Here is a 23,766-nt window from a genome sequence, read left to right on the forward strand (position 1 = left end):
CGCCATTCGACCAAATTTGAGCAGCGCCACTGATTCTGAACACACATCGACACACACAGCTGTCAATCATCACTAAACCCACTTTCCATAACATCAGATAATTAGTTTTAACCGAACTTATGAGGAAAAACGAGCTCCCAAAAACACAACATCAGTGTGATTAGAGCGACGTGAAAGGACAGAAGCCATCTTTGGGAAAAATGAAAAATAAATTATTATAATAACATTTAGGGTTTTTAGTTTGACCCTCAAAGTTTTTTTTTCAACTTTCAAGATTAGCTGTGTCGTCTTGGTTTGCAATGTTGGTTATTTTGATTGTAATTAAAATTAAATGGTGATTTGTTCTAGTTTTTAGTCAATTTTTCAGCCAAAGCTGCTTGTGCTCTATGTTTATTTTCATATTTTCATAATACAACATCCTACAACCTACAACATTTCTCGGAAAAATAAGAATGTTCTTGTAAAATTATGACTTTTTTTCCCTCAAAATATTACAACTTTATTCTCGTAATATAACAAGTTATTTCTCATGATATTACTGCTTTTTTTCCCTCAAAATATTACTACTTCATTCTCTTAATGTTATGACTTTTTTTTGGAAATCTAGCTTCTTATTTCTTTAACATGGCCCTTATCTTCTGTCGTACTGTGCATGCAAAAAAAAACAAGTTAGTTTGATTTAAACATTGCTTTTAATCACACATTTTTAGGATTGTAAGGTATTGATTTATTGATTGTGACGGCATCAGGTGCTAAATCAAAGCAATCAGGTCATGATGAATTTTCTCTGACATTATTGCAAAATACCAAATAAAGAACGCCCTTATCATCTCGTCGCATTTAAAACATATCAGTAGCGAGATTCTTTTGCTCTATTTTGCAGTTATTTCAGCATTCGAATGATTATATTTGGACATTTTCTTTTACAACACAGACAAGGAGACCCTGGTGTCTGTCTGTGTTGCCACACACTCTTACCCCCCTCCTCTATTTTGGCCAGGTCTGAGCACTTTGTGGAGGTGGGAGGGTGCAAAAAGGAAAAAAAAAGAAGAAGGAGAAAAAAAGTGGACCATTTGTTGCTTCAGATGTGCTGCTAATCCTTTGATCGAACCTCTTATGCTCTTCAAACTTGCGACCGGGGCCAAGCTACTAATGAAATTCTGAGGCCGGCAGATAGGCCTCGAGCCGGAGCGTGACAGAGTCCATCTGGTGTGCTAAAGTCCCCCTCTGCTCTCAAACACACTGCTCAATGCAACTCTATGGGAACACTTTGAAGTGTTTCTGCAGTGTTTAAGCTGCTGCACTGGGGCCAGATCTACTCTGCCTCTACCTGATGCCACATTAGCTATGATTAATTCAACATTAATAAGTCATTACCAAACACATCCCCGGTACATTACAATAAAAATAAGACTATTTACGATAAAGCTGTCAGCCTGCCCGACCGTCTCTACACTATTTTTTTTTTTTTTCATCGCGAGCCACCTGTTCAGATTTGGAGGGAAACCTGCTGGACTGCTTTACGGCATGAAACAGGAGGAGGGCGCTGTTCTTCCAGAGCATTGTAGAGCTTCTGGTGACAGCAGATGGTGGAGGGAGTGAACGACTTCCAACATGGCTGCTCAGGAAAAGAAACAAGAAGCGGGGGCCTATGGGAAACGTGTTCAAGTGACACTTCATCTGAATTATCTTTCTTTCGGGTATCAAACACTCACTATCATTGTGCTCTGAGTATTGTGTTTGATTCCGTACTTATAGTGTCGAAAATCCTACATATCTTAAGCCTTATTTGATTGTGTTTACAGCTTAAGTGATTAGTCAATGGATCAAGGCAAATGTATTAATAGAGCACATTTTATACCAAAAAGGAAACCCAAAGTGTTTTTGGATTAGTCAAGTTAAAGCTCATATTAGGCCAATCACAAGGCACGCTGAATAAATAGTACTTCTTATTAAATTTCAGTTTTATCTATAAAGTTCAGATTTAAAAATCACAATTAGCCTCAGAGGGCTTCACATCATATAACCAGAGAAAAAAATAAATAAATAAAATAATCTTCTTCATGCCAATGTCAATGTGTACCTTCACTGGTCTTTTAATTGTCTTTTTATTTGGTTCAATTATAGCATATATTAACATTATTTTTGTGACTATCTGAAACTACAAGTGTCCATACAGTGCTGACCCTGATTTTAACTTCTGATACCTAAACAGTATTTTACAGTACCTTAAAATGGGGAATAATTGTGGGTAAATTGCTCATTTTTACACAGAACCTTTTTCATGCCAGAGAAAAGGCCAAACTTTTCAAAAACAAGCAGCCTCACAAGAAGTGCAAGGCTGAAGTTGGTAAAACTAAGAGTTAAATCAAAAACTGATGATGAACAACAGCTTTTGTTGAACTTTTTGCTTTTGATACTAGGTCCTGTGAACCTATTTTGGTCAGTACCCAAAAAAAGGTTCGATTTCTACCTGTGCACTTTGCTGGCAGCCGACTGAGCAAACCTGAAGAACCTGGATGCAGCCGTGTCACTGGCTCCAAAAACGCTGTTTTATCTCACGCCGAAATTAAGAATAACTTCTCAAGATCACGACTCCTCTGACCACAAACTTGTTCCAAAGAGCAAATCGCAACAAACTCCTGAATCAGTTTTTTCTTTTTGTTTTGAAAGGTGTCGTCCCTTCATGCGAACCCGATGTAATATCCAGACCTGTACATAACCACGATTTTTTTTTGTTTTTCATACATTTCCACACTTGACAGACCTGTGCAGGAACTCTGATCTGACTGCTAGCTTGTGTTTGAAAACATGCCTGACTGCACTGACCCAATCCATACTAAAAACACACACACACACACACACATGCACATACACACACACGCACACCTCTCTCCAACGAGCGCCTGAGAGGATGAAACACACACACACACACAGTGTTACATGCAAGGATGCGTGTCGATGCGTTTGCTAACACACAGAGAGAGGAGAACGTAGGGGAGGCTCAGGATCGCACACACACACACACACACACACACACACACACACACACACACACACACACACACACACACACACACACACACACACACACTTAACCATACAGTTTCTTATGCCTGTAGGAAAAAGACAAGAAACAGCAAGCCACCTGCTGTGAACTACACATTCATTCTGTTTGTATTTTCTTCAGTTTGCTGAACTTGCTCTATTGATGTGCCGTTTGTCTACTTTTTCACTTTTCAAACTTACTTCAAAAGCAACGCTCTGTCTGCTCCCTCTCTCTGTTTGGTTTCCATTAACAAAGCGGTTCCCAACATGAGGATCCAGACAGGAGTGAGGGCCCACAGGACGACTCGCGGCAGTTTGAGGGGTCACGGCTCGATTTTTGCAAAGTTAGAAATATAGATGTGTGCAATTATTATGTTTTTAAAAGTGGTGGTTATATTACCGTAAACATGTGCAATGATTTTTTTTCTTTTAAGTTCCAATTACAAAGGATAACATCTATGATGCATTTTCAGAGCCAATATTGGCATAACCTGAAAGAGAAAAAAATAAATATATAAATCTTTTTTAAAAAAAAGTGTGTCTGAAAGAAAGACTGTGTGCAAGTGTATAATGAAATGTTGTGGTAAAGTTACAGTGATTTTGCAAAATTGCACAGCCATGCAAAATTAACTGGGACTGCCAGAATTCGCATTTGAAACATCGTGAAATCCTGGAGGGACTGATATGTATTTCAGTAATGCTCCTAATGAACGGTCCAGCTCCAAAAATATAGAATCATACGTGACGGCAGATGTTGTAATTGTGGTGGGCCACCACAAACAAAATTACTGCGTGGGAAACACTGATCACATGCAAAGTGCTTAACAGCATTGACTTAATGCCTAAAATGTGAGTAGTCATATCAGGAAAGATAGATACTGGGTTGTATTTTGCCCCAATTTTCAAAACAAACTTTGGAGTTAAAAGTTCTGCACTGAAAAAATCTCCGATTTTCCTCTATTACACAATGTACAAAATAAAGCCCTTCAATACAACACTGAAAGAACCATTATCCCACAGACAGCTCTGAAACAAGGACGCCATCAATGACTACATTATGGGTTCAATCACAGCAGCCGGACTGAAGACGATGCAGCACGTGTTTGTCTCGCAGACGTGTGAATGTATGTGTCTGTTTAACAATACGGAGCCCTGAAGCTCACGGTGAGTCTGGCCTTTCGCTGCTGGAAATTACAACACTGTCGTAGCTTGGCGGCCTCAGATATCATCTATGTGACCTGCGAGTGGTGTGCAAAGATGCTGATGCAGCTTCTGAAAACCGGTTTGCTGTTTGTCTGCAACTTTGATCAAAACAAAGCTGGATTTGTTTCTTTAGTTTGGCAACTTGTATTACAGCTCTGGCCGCTGCTTCTTTAAATATGCACAGAAAACAATAAAAGAGGCGGATGCCCCCCCCACCATCAACTCACCTCTCCTCCGTCTCTCTCTGTGCCACCGCTGAAGGAGGCGGCAGTGGCCCGAGCCAAGACAGAGTTCACCTGGGGCTGGGATTTAATGAAGGGGGGTAACTGTCTGCAGTCGGATGGTTTTGGGGGTTTAGGGAAGCAATGCAAGGGCTGTTTTTGGGGTTGGGTGTGGGTTTGTTTGTCTGCATGAGAGGGGAGGGATGATGTCTGGCACGAACCACCTGGTCTGGCCTAATTTTATGTCCCGTCTCTGTACTACATTATGTGATTTGTGGGATACGTGCTAAAATAGTCACAGAGACAGCAAGAGAGGACATTAAGACACCTTCAAAGGCTTCTCCTTTTAGTTTTGGGTCCAGGTTTTTGGTTAAAGTTTTACTTTGCTCCAAAAAATATTTTGAAATATATAAGTAAATTAGTTAATCAAAATGTTAATAAATATTCAGGACATTTTCCCCTATTTTTATTAACTTTTATTAACTCCTATTGATCTCTCACTTTCTCTCTCACTAATTTTTCGGGTCATTTTCTTGTCACCGTACCCTAATTGTTTGCACTTTGTGGGACATCTCTTAACAAGTTTCTTAGCACTTTTTAAATCATGTTTTTAAGGTAAACCAAACAAGTTTGCTGGGGTTTTAAAGGTTTAAATGCATGTGGGGAGGTGTCTGAATGCAGCACATAAAAAACTGATGTCGTTCCAGGTTTCAAAGGGTTAAAAATAAATATTTTTGAAAAGTCCAAAAAGTGAGTGAATTTGCTCATAAGAAATATGTCCAAAAATGAACAAAAACATAGCAAGGAGTGCACGTGTGTAAATGTAACACGAGGATACTGATGTTTAGTGTCTCTGACAAAGTGAGTAAGATATTAATCTCTACATATAAATATTATTTCTTGGAAACGTATTATTTGACTAAATCACATTGAAAACTACAAACCTCACATATCTGGGCCTTGCAAAACATCTCCGATGGTATTGTTTCACTTCAACTAAACATTTTTTTTGTATTAAATATACAAACGAATGTTTCTATTCTTGTATTCAATCTGCAGCTACAGGAAAATCGGATGTGGTGGATAAACCTGCCATTGTATTCAGAAAAATATCATTTTTTACCTTCCTAAAGTCAAATATCTTGTGGTAAAAAGTAAACTGAAATGACCTGACTGCAGAAAAATGAAAACTCTTGACAGTGTGTTCTGTGAATAATCCAGGATTTCTGGATAAAAATGTTGCTTTTGATGTTTTTTTTTAAGGGAAATAAAATGAAACTACTTTATCTGCATAGATGCCACTAGAGGTAAGAGAGAAAATATAGTACATTTCTATTTATGATTTGGGTGAACCAACCCTTTAGGCAATCACAATTCTTAAGAGGTAAATAAAAGATTAAAATATAATCCACCCGTTTTCATACTGATGGCTTTTTAAGTGATGATTACCGCCTGGATTTACCCACCTTCTGATTCACCCCTGCATCACTGATTTGTATCTGCCGAGAAAAAAAGGTGGGAGAAATCTTTTTTTGACGAACAAAAAGGCGGATAAACTGAACTGAAGTGGGTTTTTAAAAGGTAATTGTCTGGAAACGTTAAAGTGTGGCTTTTTATCCCCTTTAATCCGGTTAGATTTGGATGGAGATAGCAAGCGACGCTCTAATCTGTTCTAAGGTGTGGAAGAAGGGATAATAGAGATTGAGGGAGATATGAGCGCAGTACAGTTAAGGAACTGCTTCTCTCTGGTGAAGGTTTCACTGAATGCTGCTAAAACATAAAATCTGCCAAGAAAAATGAAAGAAAAAAAGATGTGTGCAAGTGACACTAAGAGTAAACACAATTAGACAGAAAAAGATTAGAAATATAAATATATCATCTTTATGTTGCTGTCATGCTCTCTTTTTCAAAACAAGCCAGAAAAAGGCATTTTTCTACGCTATAAAACTTCACTTCTCTTCACGCCACTTCATGAGGAAGTCATTGCCTTTTATTATGTCAGGGCCGCAGACATTTTTGACACTGTCGCTACTGCTCGTCACCTCGCAGGACCACTCCTCGCATCGCTGTTTACCACTTTGACAAGTTACATTATTCCTCCAACAAAATGCTGTCACGTCCTCCGACAGTTCCTCAAACCAAATCTGGGAGACGCCCCGATGTTTTCCATCTCGCCAACAAAAGATATCGCTTTCTTCTGAGGCTCAATGAAGTGTTGGCTGGACTAAAGTTGACACATAATACATGTACACACACTCACATACACACCACTATCAAATGACTGTTACTTTTGTTCTGTTTGATTACAGTGTGACTGAATAAAATGCATGACAATAAGAAAGACGAGAGTGTCTATCAGTGTGATACTGATGCCACTGATGGTCATAAAGACAATGGCAATATTATCATGATAGTAGAAAATGTCCTCATATATATCATATATGTTAAATGATATGCTACATTTATACATTTCATGGGTATGCTGATACTTTACTTTCAATCTTATGCTGTGGTAAAGCTGTGGTTAACATGTGGTTAGCTTTAGGCATAAAACCCACAAAGTAAGATTAGAAAAACATTTATTTCCTACATCATGAATACAGCTAGAAATGTCCATGTTAAAAAAAAATTGCCTTTTTGGTTGCTACTAATACGGCTTTAAGTTTCCCATGTATTGTTTAAAAATACCCTCTTTTACACTAAAACACAGCTAGATATGTCCCAGCCTCACGTTAGAATATATCAGGTTTGGTGGCAATGAACACGGCTTGAAATGTCCAACACTCTCCAATAAAAAATACATGCTTTGTCACTACAAAGAGGGCTGAAAATGCCCTGACCTCTTGTTAAAAATACCTAGTTTGGTCACGGCAAACACGGCAGAAAATGTCCCAACCTCTTGTTAAAAACACTTGCTGTGTTGGCTGGAAATGCCTCAAACTCTTGCTGGAAAAATAACTGCTTTTATTGCTACAAACACAGGTGGAAATGTTCCAACCTCATGTTAAAAAATACCCACTTTCGTTTCTACAAACACGCCCCAAAATATCCCAAACTTCTGTTAAAAAAACACAGCTTTTTTACTATCTGGAAATGTCCCAAACTTTCATTGAAAAAAAAAAGATTTATGATTGAAAAGTCCAGATCTATGTTAAAAAATATCTTCTTTTGTTGTAATAAATGCAGCAAAAAATGTCGCTACTTAAACTAAAAAAAACAATACCTGCTTTGTCAATACAAACACTGTTGGAAAGGTACAAATGTATCATATCCACTATTTGAAGAAATGCATCAGGCAGGATTGTTATAGGAACAGTCGAGGTCGTCGGTGTGGCAGTTACATTCAGTATCATGTCAGGAATGATAATGTACCTTTCACTTCAATCTCACACTTATCTAGAATACCTGAAAAAGATGACGCAACAGAAGGATGTTTTCTGACACTTCAGATGACTTAAAGAACAGCAGCAGCTGCAGGATAAAAGCATCAGTATGGATATCACCCCACCTATCTGTGTTCTGTATATTATTGTACGATGTTTCTGTGCATGCACATCCGTCACAGTACCAGCGATTTAAGCGCAGCCTCCTCAGACAAGAGCCTAACGTTGTGAGTGTAAACACGGCAGCACTGGGAGGAAGGTGTAACGGAGAGGATGTTGTGGATGTAAGATGCAGGTCACAGATAAAAGCCGTAATCACAACAAATGACCCCTTATTATTACAGATGTCGAGGATAACATGTTAAACGTGGGAGAGAGCCTGAGGGGGAAAGGGGGCTCCACGGTGGTTTATTTTCCTCAGCAACAGGAAAAAGAAAAAAGAAAATACCAGTTTATGTGCGAGGTTGCACCCACGCCATTCCCAGGTTACCCCAGATCGAGCACAGTTAAGGTGCTCTTTGAAGTTTTATGAGGATTAGTTGCACTGGAAACCCAAACAAAGAAAGATTTGTCATCAATCTTTTGAGATTTGACATCATATTTTAGGATTTTTTTGCATTAATTTTCAACCATAAAAAAGGAGTCATACTGCTCAAAGTCCATATTATGTTTTCACCTTCATATGTGTTGCCATGTGCTCACTGCTTTTTTTGCATTATGTGCAAGTTAAATCCAAGTGAAATGTAAATGATGGTTAATGCATGTACTTCTCATGATGCTGTATATGCTTCCTGTGTACTTCAGGGTGTATCAGCTGAGGGGTCAACACTGGAGGTGGGGGTCATGCAAGAGGACACGACAAGTCCAGGTTTTAGACGGCTACGGTTTCAACTGAGCAGAGGCTTTGTAGCGTGGGATATGAAGCCTGACTCTAAAGCCGTAGGAAAATAAACCCAAACAGGGAGGAAATGTTGGCTTATCTGAGCTCAGGAACACAGCAAGGGAAGGCAATTTTTTTTTTTTTTTACATGTGCAATCCTCTGCCACCCTCCTACACTCCCATCCGACTCCCAGAGGCAATTTGAGCAGCACGTTATTATGCATTCTTTTTAAGCCGTAAAAATATCTAATACGCCTCTCCTGTATTTAAGTGAAGCTTACCTTATTACATTATTGTGTCACATGTTTGCTGCCCTACAAAAGCCAAAGAGTGTGAGCTGTGTGGGCAGTGAAACTGAGCTGATCTCCTGCTCCGACAGGAAGTAGCGGTGGGCCAGGAAAGGATTATTTATCATTTAGTCGTATTTATGAGCATAATTTGTTTCCTCGGTGGAGTCTAAACTGTACTGCTGACCTTTGATCTTACCTCTGTTTGTCTTTTCCCTCCTCGTGGAGGGAAGGGGCAGACCTCAAGCGGTTCAGAACAAGGCCGCATTACCAGCCAGGCAAAATGGGCACTTGCTCCAGGGTCCCGTGAAGTCCAGGGGCCCTGGAAGCTCGGAGGTTACTGCGTGTCAACTGGTCTGTGCAAATTTAATTGAGTTTGTTTGTGAGTATCCACCACTAAAGCACGCTATCAGCTGGCACGCTAACGGCCTTAAACATTACCAAAATAATGTGATTAATTGCATCACCCCCGAGAATGTTTGCAGGGTAGAGCGAGGTATATTTTAGAGGTACCTAAAGCCTCAGGGATACCCCATTTTTAATGGTAATGGACTTGCATTTGTAAAGCGCCTTTCCAGTTTTGAATTTAAAGTGCTTTAACACTACAGAGTCACATTCACTGATTCACAAACAAATTTATAAAACTGGTGGCCGAAGCTACCGTACAAGGTGCCACACTGATGGCTGTGGCATCGGGAGCAATTTCAGGTTCAGTATCTTGCCCAAAGATACTTGGACATGCGAACTGGACTTGCTCTACTCTACTTTTAAGGCCCAGACACACTAGCAACTAGCAGTGACTAAAACCCCCTGTTGTTTCACCTCATGTTGACCAAACGGTGCACATGAACACACCAAACCGACAACCAGCACATACATTTTACACCTGCGTGAGAGGAAATACCCCTCCACACCAGCAGAAAACAGTACTCCGTAATCATCATTCAAAAAGAGACTCAACAAGACTTCTTGATGCTCATTAGCCAGTTGGCACATTAACAACACAATCCAATACTGAAAAAAACAAACCATATTTACAATGCCCCAGTGAACGCCACCACAAACCACTAGGAAACATTTCTGCTAAAGAGATCAATGGCTAAAGAAAAACAATCGTAACTTACATCTCACGTTTTCTTAAAAAAAAAAATCAACCAGATTGATTTCATTCAACAACAGGCTCAACCACTGCTGGCAACAATTCAAGATGCTGAATCAGCATAATAAAAGCAGACTAGTGTCCACAAGGGCCAATACTGAAGGACCCACTACAGCAACTAGGGCCACGGACGCTCATCTACGGCCTAACAAGCCTATTGTTGGCTTGATTATCAAAGACAAACAACAAAATTAGGACGGTACCACTGAGTACTGATTCATGTTAAATTGATCTGTCCCAAATTTGAGTATCTAAGTGCACACCTAGGTGAGAACGCCAGCTTCAGATTGGAAGCAGAAGCACCGTAAAGTGCTCTGAAGCTGATACGCCATGAGCTGAGCTTCGTGGCTGCCCTTTGGGCGCTTTGTGGCGAAGACAACAGAGCTCTGCGGAGATGCCGGGTTCAAAAAAGAGGCAAAGTACCACGACGCACCCAGAGGCCAGGAAGCTGAAACAACTGAGCTCTGCCGAGCCGTAGGGTACAGACAAGAGGGCGGAAACACCGCAAAATGTCCTGAGGCCAGGAAGTCGGCCAAGGAACTCCACTGGTTTCCGATGGAGGTGAAAGTATCGCTACAGAATCAGTAGACTTTCTGGTCTATTTTTTTCTTCTCTTAGAAATAGCCTTGTATCAATGCTATTTATGTACATTTTTGTTATTATGGACGGAGTAAAGGAGCAAGGTGAAAGCATACGTAAAAGGTACAGTAAATTCGAGACAACAGCTCCAATCCCAATATCAAATTAGGGCTGTCCAAAGGTTACTTTTTAAAATCGTGATTAATATCAATAATTAATTGCAATTAATCACTTTTTTTTCAATTCTTAACAATGACAGCAAAAACCTGCATGGAAATAGCATAAAGTGAGCGGGTACCTGAAGAACCCATTTTCACTCAAATATCTTGAGGTCAGAGGTCAAGGGACCCCTGTGAAATGGCCATGCATATTTTTCATTACCAAAATTAAGCCTAAATTTGGAGCGTTGTTGAGCCTCTTTCCTGATAGGCTAACATGACATGGTTGGTACCACTGGGCTCATTTGGTCTTCTAGTTTAAATGATACCAGTATCATTGATCTAGTTGTACAAGTCAGCCCACTACAGCCTGGTAAAGACAGGAATATTGGCCGACAACTAAAGTGATTTTAAAAAACAATAAAAAACACATTATTTACGGAACTTCATTGGATCTCGACTGCACCAAAGCCTCATCAGTGGTTGCTTTTGGATTTTAACAATTTCATGTCTGACAGGTTCTAGTTTGGGATAAAAACATCTGTTAATCACTTTCAATTATGCATTTAATCACATTTGCTGAGGTGACCTTTGTTTATTTTAGAAATATATGACTTCACGATGAGTGCTGCCCAGTACAACAAACGTTTGGTACCTTGCCTTAGAGCATCTGAGCCTTATTGCAGCTGGCAAAAGGCAAAATCTGAGGACTTTTATTCAAATGGACAGCTCCCAGGTGTGAATATGAAGCAGTGTATTCCTCACACTCAGCAAAACTTTCAATTTAAGTTTTAAAAACAACCTGATTTACTTGTAAGCTTACTTTCAATCTGCCACCATAATGTACTCACAAAATCGCATTTCTCTAAACCACGGTATACATTTCTCCTTCCAACAAGCACTTCATGCCAGATTGCCACCTCATTTTAACACCAACACTCGAAATCTTTGGGAATCGCCTCTGGCCACAGCTGCCGGGCTTTTTCTCACATCTGCCGAGCATGCCGCATCCATCTTCGAGAAGTCGATTCCTCCGCGGCTCGCTCCTGTCAGCCAGTGTAAACAGGATTTTGATAAATGGAAGTCAAGGTGTGCAGTCACCTGGAGCCGCCGTTCAAAGTCTCCTGCTTGTCCCTGTGTGAGTGTGTGTGTGTGTTTTTACAGCTGTGAGGTGTCTTCGCTGGAGTCCTTTACGCTACTCTGTGAAATTTCTGCCTGATCCCTTTCACCCGCTGGCAAGAACGGCTTCAAAACACACCTTCACTCAGTCCTGGACTGTCTCACAAGACTGGGACCGAGGTAGAAACTGGAGTCATGCATTTTTTAAAGATTAGAGCCAGAAATTGCCAAAGACCAACAAACAAAACATATCTGAGCGTAGGTGGGCCAATCATCTCAAATCTTCCTCAGTTTACGTGTACGTTCGGATGTGTATTAGTGTACCTTTGTGCGTGGACCACTAATTGAAAAATTGTGCAAATACTGGACGCCGCCTTTGTATCTTTGTTTTAAAACAAAAATTAGGATCAAAAGCCAGGATGTTACAAACCAATGTTCAAAAAGAAACTGCACCCCACTGTATACTAAAAGAGACACGTGAAAAAAGAAACTCACTGATCTTAATTGGTGCATTTGCTTCTCAGTTCCAGTGACAAAACAAAATGAATATATAAAAATTATTGAAGGCGTTTAGCTGATTTAAGCCTCTCAGAGGAGACTAATGTACTAGATCACAAGAAAGAAACTTTTGCTTTCCTGATCAACTTTATACCTTTCAGTCCTTGATTTGTATGTGAAGCAATTACAGGCTGCAGGAAATTCAGGATATGGTGTGTTTGTGTCTTCTTTCCATCAGGAGATAAAAACCCTTTAAAAATGCAGCTAAAGCCAAAAAAGTAGAAGCAGTGGGGGATAAAGGACACAACTCTACTACCTTAGTCAAAGTACAGATACTCCTTATCAAATATCACTCCAATACATGTGAACATTGGTGTGAAATTATTACCTGAGTTAAAGTACTTGCTTTTTAAAATACCTAAGTATTCAAAGTACGTAAGTAAATAAAAAAGTAAAGGAAAAAACTCATTGCATTGGTGAATCCATAACTAAAGTGAAAAAGTAAAACTAGTCAAATGTGCAACAACTTCGCGGACTAATCCAAAAAAAGTACTTCAACCAAAAAATAGCACAAAAACTGCAACTACAAGCAAAGACAACTGTGTTTAACCCTTTGAAACCTGAAGTGACACAACTTTTCTTGTGCCAATTTCAGATGTCTTTCACAAGCATTTAAACCTTTGAACTCTGAGAAAATTGGTACAATTTATTTAAAAAAAACCTGGAGTGGAAGGCAATGAGCAACCTGGTAAGAAATACAAGACAATTCAAGAAATTAGTAGATTAAAGTATTTTTTTTAAAGAGCTGGGGAAAAACTGTCTTTACGTATTTTTAATTATGTTACAGGATTATTGCAATTTTTAAGAACTATTTCCAGGTTCCAGGTTTTTGCTTGCATTGTTAATTTTTTCAAACTTATTTAATTTAATTTATTTATTTCATTATTTATTACCAATTTAAATTTATTTTATTGCACTTTTTATTCATTAATTTCTTGGTATTTTGGGGCAATTTCTTCTTTTGCTCACTACCCTCTTCTCATGTTTTTTATGGCCATGGGTGGACTTTTGCTTTTTAGAATATAAAAATATAAATAAATAAATCATCAGCTGACTTCAAAGCAAATGTAAAGAGTAACGAGAGCCTTCATAGAAATGTAGTGCAGTCAGAAGGACAATATTTGTCTTTCAAATGTAGTGGAGTCAAAGTAATACGCAAAAAAACCCTCAAAGTACAGACACATTAAAACTTTACTTAAGTACAGTACTTAAGCAAATACGCTGTCCAACACTGAGTAGCAGTGGCTGCCACCGAAGATAAGGCCAAAGTCATCATTTCAAGCATTCTGCATTTCAGCTCCAATAAAAAACTAATTTGTGCATGAATGTGTTCTTGAAGAGATATTTGGGTGTAAACGGCAGAAAGAAATCATGTCACAGGTGCTGAAAGCTGCACTAACCTCCCAAATGTTGCACCTGCTTCCTCACTATCAGCCATTTAATTACACCAAACAAAAAAAGCACCTTGCATATTCCATAGCTGTCACGGAAAACTGGATTCTGGTGTCTGAATGATTGCAATACTCGGAGCGAGAGCAGCTCCGTGATTAAAAAAGAGCACTTGACCATCGAGGAGCACAATAGGGGCCTGACCTTCCTGAGACTACAAGTGGGCCGCCGGGCCCCGGGGGCTCCTCGCGGCGACTACGGATCTCATTTCAAGACATCGTGATTAAGTGCAGGCAGAGGCCTCAACAGCCTCTGCACATCCTCAAGAATTCAATGACCTGCGAGATACGGAGGAGAATCTGATTATAATAACACACTCTTTGCCTCCCCTTTCCCATTTGCATTTGTGTAATTTCTTATTTCCTGGGACAACCTTCTTTTGAGGAAGTTTATTATTGTTTTGCTGCCCCTCTACTTCAAAGAGGTGTCAGAGGTCAAGGTCGGGCTGCTGTCATTCACGAGTTATACCTACAAAAAGTCATGCATTATAATTCCCTAAATTACCTATGTAATTATGAGCAAAGAGGGCGTGATCACGAAACAAAGCCAATGTGCTGCAGGCTGTCCTCCATCAAAGCGAAGGAGGACGTCAGGTCATGATATTGGATCCGTTAATATTGGAGTGTTTTTGTATATTTTATCTTACTTTCTGGTTCTTATAATCTGTGTACTTTATTGGTATTTTTTATGCTGTCATGTGTCTCTTTTTATCTCTCTGTGAAGCACTCTGAGCTGCATTCCATGTATGAAAGGTGCAATATAAATAACGTTTTATTATTATTATAATGCAGCATAAAGAGCAACAAACACAGGACTTAAACATTCAGGAAACATGGGATTTGTCCTGTGTGAAATCAAAAGTCAAAGTTGTTGTTTTAGATTATCTACATAGTCAATGTCATTACTAAAGCCAGCCCCAAAAACCACAACTGCAGATTCTAAAATGGCCACTTCAGGGCGGCCTCAAAAAGTGAGTCAATCCCTACAGACCCTTATGTTAAAATTCCTAACTTTACCACAGAAATTTACGTGTTTACACAACCTTATCCAGGTATGGTCACTTTTGGCTAAAAAAAAAAAAAAAAAAAAAAAATGCCGATGGCCAAATTTTGTGAGAAAGCATGAGGACAGATCAAGTAGTGTCGTTGTTTTCTTGCCTAAAGGACAATTATTTTTTGCTGCAACTTTGCCAAATTTTGGTGCTGTTGGCCATCCTTTCTTTTGGTTATAATATGAATATACTCATCAAAGTATGAAGATATTTGGACAGACAGAGAAATCACATGATGAGACAGGTTGTAAACAAGCCAACAGCTGAGGCAGATTAACTAAAGCACTTTATTTGGAGGTAAAACTGAAGTGGTAATAATCCATTAGTACTAATCCCTCTCTGAAACGGACTGGTTAGGTAATAATTCTTCTGTTCCTTTTTTTTTCCTTAATAAATTTGGCCAACCCGGGGCTTTATTTACAACCTGTCTGATCATCTGGCTGCTTGTGTTTAGCAATGCTGCGGCCTTGCCAGATCTCAGCAATTAACTTGGTGAGTAGGATGTAATTATCACCGAAAGGAATGATGTCCAAAAATGGGAGAATTTTAAAAAATCCCAGGTCGTATGAAACTGGAATTTCCCGAAAATGGGACAATACTTCAGGGGACGAAGGGGATTTTTTTGCTTTCTATTTCTTTGTGTGGGAAAGATTAGTTGTACCTTTTGCATCTTTGCCTTGAATAACTTTTACCCCCCTCCCATTGACTCCCATCTGTAGTCAAAGTGAGGTCTGCTGTGAGTTATGTCAGATGGAGCGATTACCAGAGAGGAGGCCAGGAGGATAATGAGTAACAGATGTAGGTCGCTTGCTCTTTTTCTCACACATCCACTTTTTCTCTCTTTCATTTCATTTAAGTTTTTCTCTCTAAGTTTCTTTCTCTCGCTCTCTTCTATCTCCCTCAGTTTTTAACAATTTCTCTCACACTTCGCCTCTCTGCGGACTCTTTCACCCTCCATTCCTCACTCTCTCTCTCTCCGTCTCCCTCTGGCCACCCACAGCTGTCCGGTACAAGGTGCTGGCGAACGCTCCCTGGAGCGGAGGTGCACTTGTTCTTTCCTGCTGCTAAATAGCGTGCATCAATCACGCAGGTGTCTTTCCACCGACGGCGGGAGGCCTCTTAACGCATTGCACATGCAGCCAGAGACGATCTATCAGCAGACAGGCAATGTTAATGTGGGAGCGGAGCCAGGTTTTATGCATCTGCAGTCCACTCTGTCATTGTAATATCACAGAAAAGATACACGCTTACCACTCAGCGCGTGTTCACACCAAGTATGCTTTAACCCTTTGAAACCTCCGGCAATTTGGCTGGATTTATTTTGAAAACAGGGAGAAAGCAATGAGCAACAAAATAATAAATAATCCAACCATTAGCAGGAAAAAAATGTAAAAAATACAAGAAAATTACCCGAAAATTTGTGAAAAAAAAACCCTCCCAAAACAAATACAACAACAACAACAAACAAATGCCCCAAAAACAACAATACATTTGTAAAAAGTACAAGAAAATTATTTGGAAAAAATAAATAAATAGAAAGTACAAAAAAAAGGAAAATGACCCATGGAAACTATTTAAAAAATAAAAATAATTTTGTGATATAACTTTAAATCTGTAATTATAAATAAATATTTTCCCTAAATTAAAAAAAAAATAAAAAAATTTAAATGTACTTATTTCTAACCAAGTTGCTCAGTGTCTTTTTCCCCATGTTTCTGAGAGAATTTGCACGGTTGAAACACTTGTGAAAGGCATCTGAATGCAGCAAAGGAAAGTGATGTTGCTGCAGGTTTCAAAGTTAAGCGCCTCATGCTTTGGTTTATATTGTTTGTCCAGGTGATAACAAGAACATACTGGCACAGAAAGATCTGGAAATATGGATGTTTCTCCTCCTCCAAGCAGTGGGGTTTGTTAAGAGTGAAAACAATCTGAAACAACAGGAAAAAATCCCAAAACTTTGGGTTTTGTAAGCATCTTGTCAAAGAGCACTGGAGGTCACTAGGGCAAAGATGTAGTCCTTTCAGTCACTGGAAATTTATTTTTATGTTGTGACAAAGAAACTCAAGTCTGTTTTAGGGGTGTCTACAGTTACTCCACCAACCAACACACTGAATTTTAAACAAATGGTATAAAAAGCCTAACCAGCTCGGGCAAATTCACAAAAAACACATGTTGTTCCCTTCACAAGCGGGGCAGAAGGCTCACCTTTTCCAAACAGTAACCGTCCATTTCCAGAGTTCACCAACCCCCTCTGCTATTTCTCAAGCCAACTAGATTGAGAGCGTCTCTTCCAAATGATGGTTAGTGTTCTGCCAAAGCAGCTGGAAAGGCTGGCGAAGCTGCCAGCTGCAGCCAGAATGTATGAGCATTTGGGTGATTTCCCAACTAGAGTCAGGTCATCCAACAGCATCAAATGTGACACTAACCTTAGTCAATCAAGGGGAACTAAATAACTGCAGAGACACCTACAAGTGGAGGAACTCTCACTAGTCCTTGAATACTTTTCACTTTTATATGTTTTCTTCATATGACCCGCCATGCAATGGTGAGGCCCCAAAGGAAGAAAAAATAGAGAACAAAAAATAAAAGAAAGACATTTGTGTCCTCCAAAGACAGAACAATTTATTTGCGGCGGGCTGCCACAAATAAAACATACGCTGCCACAAATAGAGCTTCTAGCGTTATTGAAATATATGGTGTATACCGTGCAGTTATTCATTGCATCACACTGTTGGAGCGCAGGACGCACTGTTGTCACCAACAGAGCAGAAGAACACCAGGCGCAGTAATCAAAAAAGGGGAAAATGTTCAGTAAATTATATTAATAATTATTCTAATTATATACTATAAAAATATAAAATATATATATTATAAAAAGTCAGTTGCAGAAAAAAACACTGTATATTTATTATTATTATTATTATTATTATTATTATTATTATTATTATTATTATTATTATCAATTATTTTCTTGGCTATTTTTTCAGGAAATTTCCTGTTTGTTTTTTCACTTTTTTTTGTGCTATGTTTCTTTCTTTCTTTCTTTTTTGATAACTCTTTTACTAATGTCTTATCGAATAAGACAGCCCTCTGCCCATGTTTTTGCAAGAATTAAAGCTAGTTTGCTCAGGTTTAAAAGGATTAACAACCTGAAAATGAGAACAGGTTGTATATTTCTCTGGAGAAAAAAAGCTAACACCTGCACACTTACTCCGTGCATTTTTTTAACCTGATGAAGGTCTAAGTAGTATCAACATTTTGTCTTCATAAACTTCATATGTTGTTTTTTGATAACTTTGATAACTACATGATGTGTGTGTAACTACCACCTTTAACCGTATTTCTCTGGAGAACAAAACTTTTGTAATTATAAAAATACAAAAGTTTCAAGCTCAAATGCAACAGTTTCTTAGATGAACGCCAAAGTATTGATCTTTTAATTTTTATCACTCAATGTGTTTTTCTTCAACATGTTGCCTTAGAAACGCTGTATCTTACTTTAATGCAGAAGTACATGTATTTCAGTTTTTTGCATCTGCTATATATTCTGTCCTGATGTTCTTCAGCTGCCAATCACCAATTAGAGCAGACATTCAGAAAACAGACAAACCGATTGTTTTGCATCCAAAGGAGCCAGTCAGTTTATCATTAGCAGACCGTGGTAGCATCAATGTGAAAAACTAAGGTTTAAATATGCACATAAGAAATTACCTCTAAAATTTCATCACGCAGGTCTTTTGATGAACACACACGGAAAAGTATACTAGTTTCATTTTCCTTCTTGGACTACATCCTCAGTGCTTTCCATACGTTTGCCCTCACAGTGTATTTAAAAGAAAGCTGCTCATAAAAACTCGGATCCGTGTCGAATCAGGTGCTCTGGCTCCACTGATTCTTTCGCTGATTTGTGGTATGAGGAGGACCCGAGTGAATCAATATACGGTAAGTGGGCTCTGCAGAGAGAGTGCAACCCCAGGCGGCGTCTTGCTCTCAAAGAACACACACTGTCAGTGATTATTATTTCACAGAAACCGGACACTTGTGCTCATCAATTAAACGTCCAAAGGATTGGGTTTTTAAATTGCTTTAAGATGTGTCAGGAGGTTTACAATACCAAGGATAGTTCGGCTTACGTCCTCTGCATGCAAAGACAATTTCTGAAAGATCAAAGATCTAAAACTGTGATTCTATATAAGGTGAATGCTCACTAAATCATGCTATCTGCTAAACATGCAGTTCTTTATGAAACGTCCACTATATTAAAGAATATAGCAGAAAGCTAAAACTAATTGCCCAAACACACACTTTGCAGAGATTTCATAAGACAGAAAACTAAAGAGGCAGAAAATAAATATAAAAAATATCAATTATCAAAGTTAACTCATATTAAAAGGACAAGAAATAGCACTAAAATACATTAATAAATAAATAATATTAAGAAAATACTAATGATGAAACAAATATATCAAAAGAATATGGAATAAACTATATAGTATGATAAGAAATAGTTATAGAAAACGAGTTATCCTAAGTATTTAATTGATAAGGATAATGAAAATCATTACATGGATGATGTGGCGAACAGCTTCAGTCATGTCTTTGTAATTGTTGGACCTGACCGAGCAGCAAAAATCCCTGATCCTTGTGCATGTAAAGAAAATTTGTATGAGTAGTTTCAGAAACATTGAATATTGTCAAAAATGTCAAAACAAAGAGTCTACTGATTTTAATGACATTAGCTGAAAGAAGGCGGCAGCTGAATCTTTGTTGCATTCGTCTGCGTGTAACAAAGTGCCGAGTATGTCATGTAAATCAAGAAAAAAGGTGTTTCCACCACAGCTTCGAATAGATACAACCGTTTTGAGGAAGGTGCGACGTCCCGTTGTACGCACTGAGGTTGCCCAATATAAGGCTTGTGGTTAGTAGACTTCCCATCGGTTGTAACATAAGAGGATACCTGGGGCCTGGGAGGGAGTCTGGGCTCCTTTCTTATGCAATTACACCACAAACCACAAAGAAATTAGACTCCACTTTGGACTACGTGTTCGATGTTTATGGGGCTCTGTTCTCATGGATCAGTGGATAAACGATGTCCACTGGCCGTCATGTGGGACACTTTTTAGACTTAAGCTTGATATCATAGTGTTTGGTGGTCTTTAAGCACTCGAACGTATCATGGATTTCAGAATACAAAAGATACAGCTGAAGCTATTATGATATTTTGAGTTTTTCCAAGTTTTGCCAAGGCTAGTTTCATGTTCTGATCCTGGATGTAAAGATAAATTAATGTAGAAATATTCAAGTTTTTGCATAATCCAGTTTTGAAAGAGCAAAACACAGGCCTGCTTTAAAAATACTTATGATAAAAAACTCTGAAAATAAGCAAAAAGCAGTAAAAAGAAAGAAAGAAAGAAAAATACCTGGGAAAAAAGTGCATAAATTCCCCCCAAAAAATTGCAACATTATTTTAAATATAGGCTATAACTATTACTGTATGGTGATAAATCTAGTTTTCTGGACATTTTTTCCTATATTTTTGGTGATTTACTAATAATTCTCCCCCCTTTTAAAAACTGATTTTATGGTCATTTTCTCTTTAATTTCTCACAAGTCATGGGACATTTTTTGCCAAGTTGGTCATTGCTTTTTCCCTGTATTTTTGAAAAAAATCATACTAATTTGCTTAGGTTTCAAAAGGATGAAATAGCTTTGAAAGGCATCAACGCAGCACGAGAAAACTGAGGTCGAACCAGGTTTTAAAGGGTTAATGTGGATGTTTGTTAAAAAGACTGATCTGATACTGTACGTGTTAAGTGTAAAACTTGCTTTAAATGAGCAGCTCAGCTGTCTTTAATATGTAAATGGTGAGTGTGCAACCTGCAGTTTGATAACGTGCATCCATCACTTAAAAACCTCCATCTGGACTGCGGAAGCTTAACAGACAAATCAACTGCGGCCCTGTGTTCATTTTCAAGTAGTTTCCACGGCTTGAAAAAAAAAAAAAAAAAAAGGAGGAAGGAGGCAAGGTAACGACTTAATTTGCTAATAGGAATAATTATAGCGTGGCCAGAGGCTAGCTCCATTAGCAGAAACAAGAACAATTTGGCTCGTGTTTATCTTGTGCTAATTGTTGCAAGCAAATGGCAAATATTTTATTAACTTCAGGAACATACTTTACCCGCAGAAGGAGTGACCTGAATACGAAACGATCTCCTGAGTGTGAGTGTGTTCACAAAGACTCAGAAATTGACTCTATTGTTTTGACATGATTTACTCTGGAAGAACACGCTGTAATTGCTTTTTGCTTGAGGTAACTTGAGGAGTTTTACTGTGAAGGTTGTGGAGTGTGTCCTCTGTTTGATCTGGGGACGTCTGGGTGAGGAAGGTCAACAAACTCTCAGACTTGTCTGTGAATTTTCATGTTTTGGTTTGAAAATTAAAGGACTCAAATTTTATGAGCTCAGTAAAACAGTAAAAAATTAAGGCAGAAATCAGATACTGTCAGTGTCTTTTTCAAATCTGTATATTTTTCTCATTTTATTTTACAATTAATATCATTTCTCAGTTACGACCTAAAACAAAGAGTATGTGTAAGCTCATATATTCATTATTATTGCTTGTATATATTTTTGAATACTTTTAGGAAGATGTTTTAAGGTTAAGTTTGGTCATTTTCCTACCTGGACCCTACGTACCTCACATGTTGAGTCCTATTGAGCGAGGACACTAAAGGTGCTTGTTTTAAGTGTCTGACGACATTTTGAAAAGGATCCCAACAGGGATAGATCTTTTTTTTAGATAAGATCCTTTTTTGTTTAACCAGAAACAGCCCTAAAATCACCATCAGCACCAAACTCCATTTAATAAACAGTCATTTCAGCGAAAACAGAGGCAGCATATTTTCACATCTAACTCTGTGATTTAAGGTTTTATTTTTTTAACAACACTAGAGATGGTGATTGTTGGAACAGTTAAAAGATGAACCAAGTTCAATTTTGTGAGTTTGACTTTGTTTCCGTCCACATGGAATAAAGTGTCGCACGATGATAAAATCACAGTTTTTCTAAATGGACTCTGGTTACAAATTTATTTGAGTATTTGTTTGTTTGAATACATTATTTATTAATTTCTATATTTATTCTTATCTATTTTTTTCTGTTTTCATTATCATTATTACAAGCATCATGCATTTATTGGTTTATTTACCTATACTTACATCATTTTTGTCCTCCATAAGGAAAAGCAATTCATTTGTTGATTACAGAAAATACCGAGGCTCTTTCTGGTGAAACGTAAGGATCTTCCTCCTTAACAAAAAGGTCTATCTCTGTAAGGATCTTTCCATGAAGTAGTCAGACACTTAACATCATAATCTGAGCCTGTCAGTGACAAAAACAAACATTTCTGATGGACATAAAGTGACAGTTTGAACATGCACTGCAGTATGCTTTTCCAGTGCTGTCAGCAGTTTGTTAACGTGTTGTTCCCATGAGTCACTTTCACAAAAAAACATGAGAAAATAGAGTCCAGGTTGAAAAATACCTAACGTTAATTCTCTGTTTTACTTCTTAAACAGTATTTAATCTGGTTTCAAAGGTTCTGGCTGATTAGACCTCTGCTCAGGTTGAAGGTGGGGGGGAAATATGCAGGAAATTACACGACCAATCTGCGTGTTCCGATAACCGAGATAAAGCCGTCCTGCTCGGACAGATGCAACAACACTGACATGAAAGTGATGGAGCTGTCAGAGAGGTCTAATTGGGCAAAATAAGTGAAAACACCTGTGCTGTTTGAGTCTGGTGCAGGGACTTTTAAATTCCCAGCCCTGCCTTGACAGTGTGTGTGTGCATGTATGCAGAAATGCACATGTATGAGCTTTTGCATGTGCATGCATTTTTTGTGTGTGTTTATGTGTACTGGACCAGAGCCAGTGAAGCATCCTTCCTCATTAGGCGTCCTGAATCAGGCTTGGCACCGCTCAGTTTGGTCCTTTTCCACTTTTTTTTTTTTTTTTAAACATTTTGTCTTGCCTGAGCGGAGAAGGCCGAGGAATCCGTGTCAGTCTAAACACGGCGTTCAAATAATAACCGGGATGATACGGACAAAGGCTGGCGCTCAGATGTTGGCGAATGTGGAAAAGGTCAGCGGTGGCGACGGAGGGACAGATCTGAGCGGCTTTGACGGTTCACTGAGACATTGCTCAGAGTGCGGCGCCGTCATCAGTTTAACGATTTCTCTCCTGTGTGATAATGAACGCAGTCTGAGAGGTCGACTAGTGACTAAGCACCGCGCCCGGTTAGTGTACGAAATGCCTGCATGCATGGCAGGCGAGGAAGGCGGTGGTGGGTTCAAGAGGCGGAAGGATTATCTTCCAGTGAAACCTGAACACCTTCAGCAAAGCAAGTGAGATCGAAAGATGTGGAGCGGAAAAAAGCGGGAACATTTGTGCACCGAGCATGCAACCTACATAATCAAGGTTATTAAACTTCTACCTTTACCCGCATTAAACAGACCTTCTCAAATCTTCCCTCTCGCTCCAGATGTTGTGCTTTTGTACGTTGAGGTTATTATCTCCTCGCCTTGACATGATCGTCTCGGCGCTTCCTAAAGGCGCACTAATAACCACTGGAGCACAAGTCGGTGGATGGACTAACACGGCGTAATGGGCACG

The sequence above is a fragment of the Plectropomus leopardus genome, chromosome 24 (assembly GCF_026936395.1).
Source record: "Plectropomus leopardus strain MGB_pleo_1.0 chromosome 24, ASM2693639v1, whole genome shotgun sequence".
In the NCBI taxonomy this organism is placed as follows: Eukaryota; Metazoa; Chordata; class Actinopteri; order Perciformes; family Serranidae; genus Plectropomus; species Plectropomus leopardus.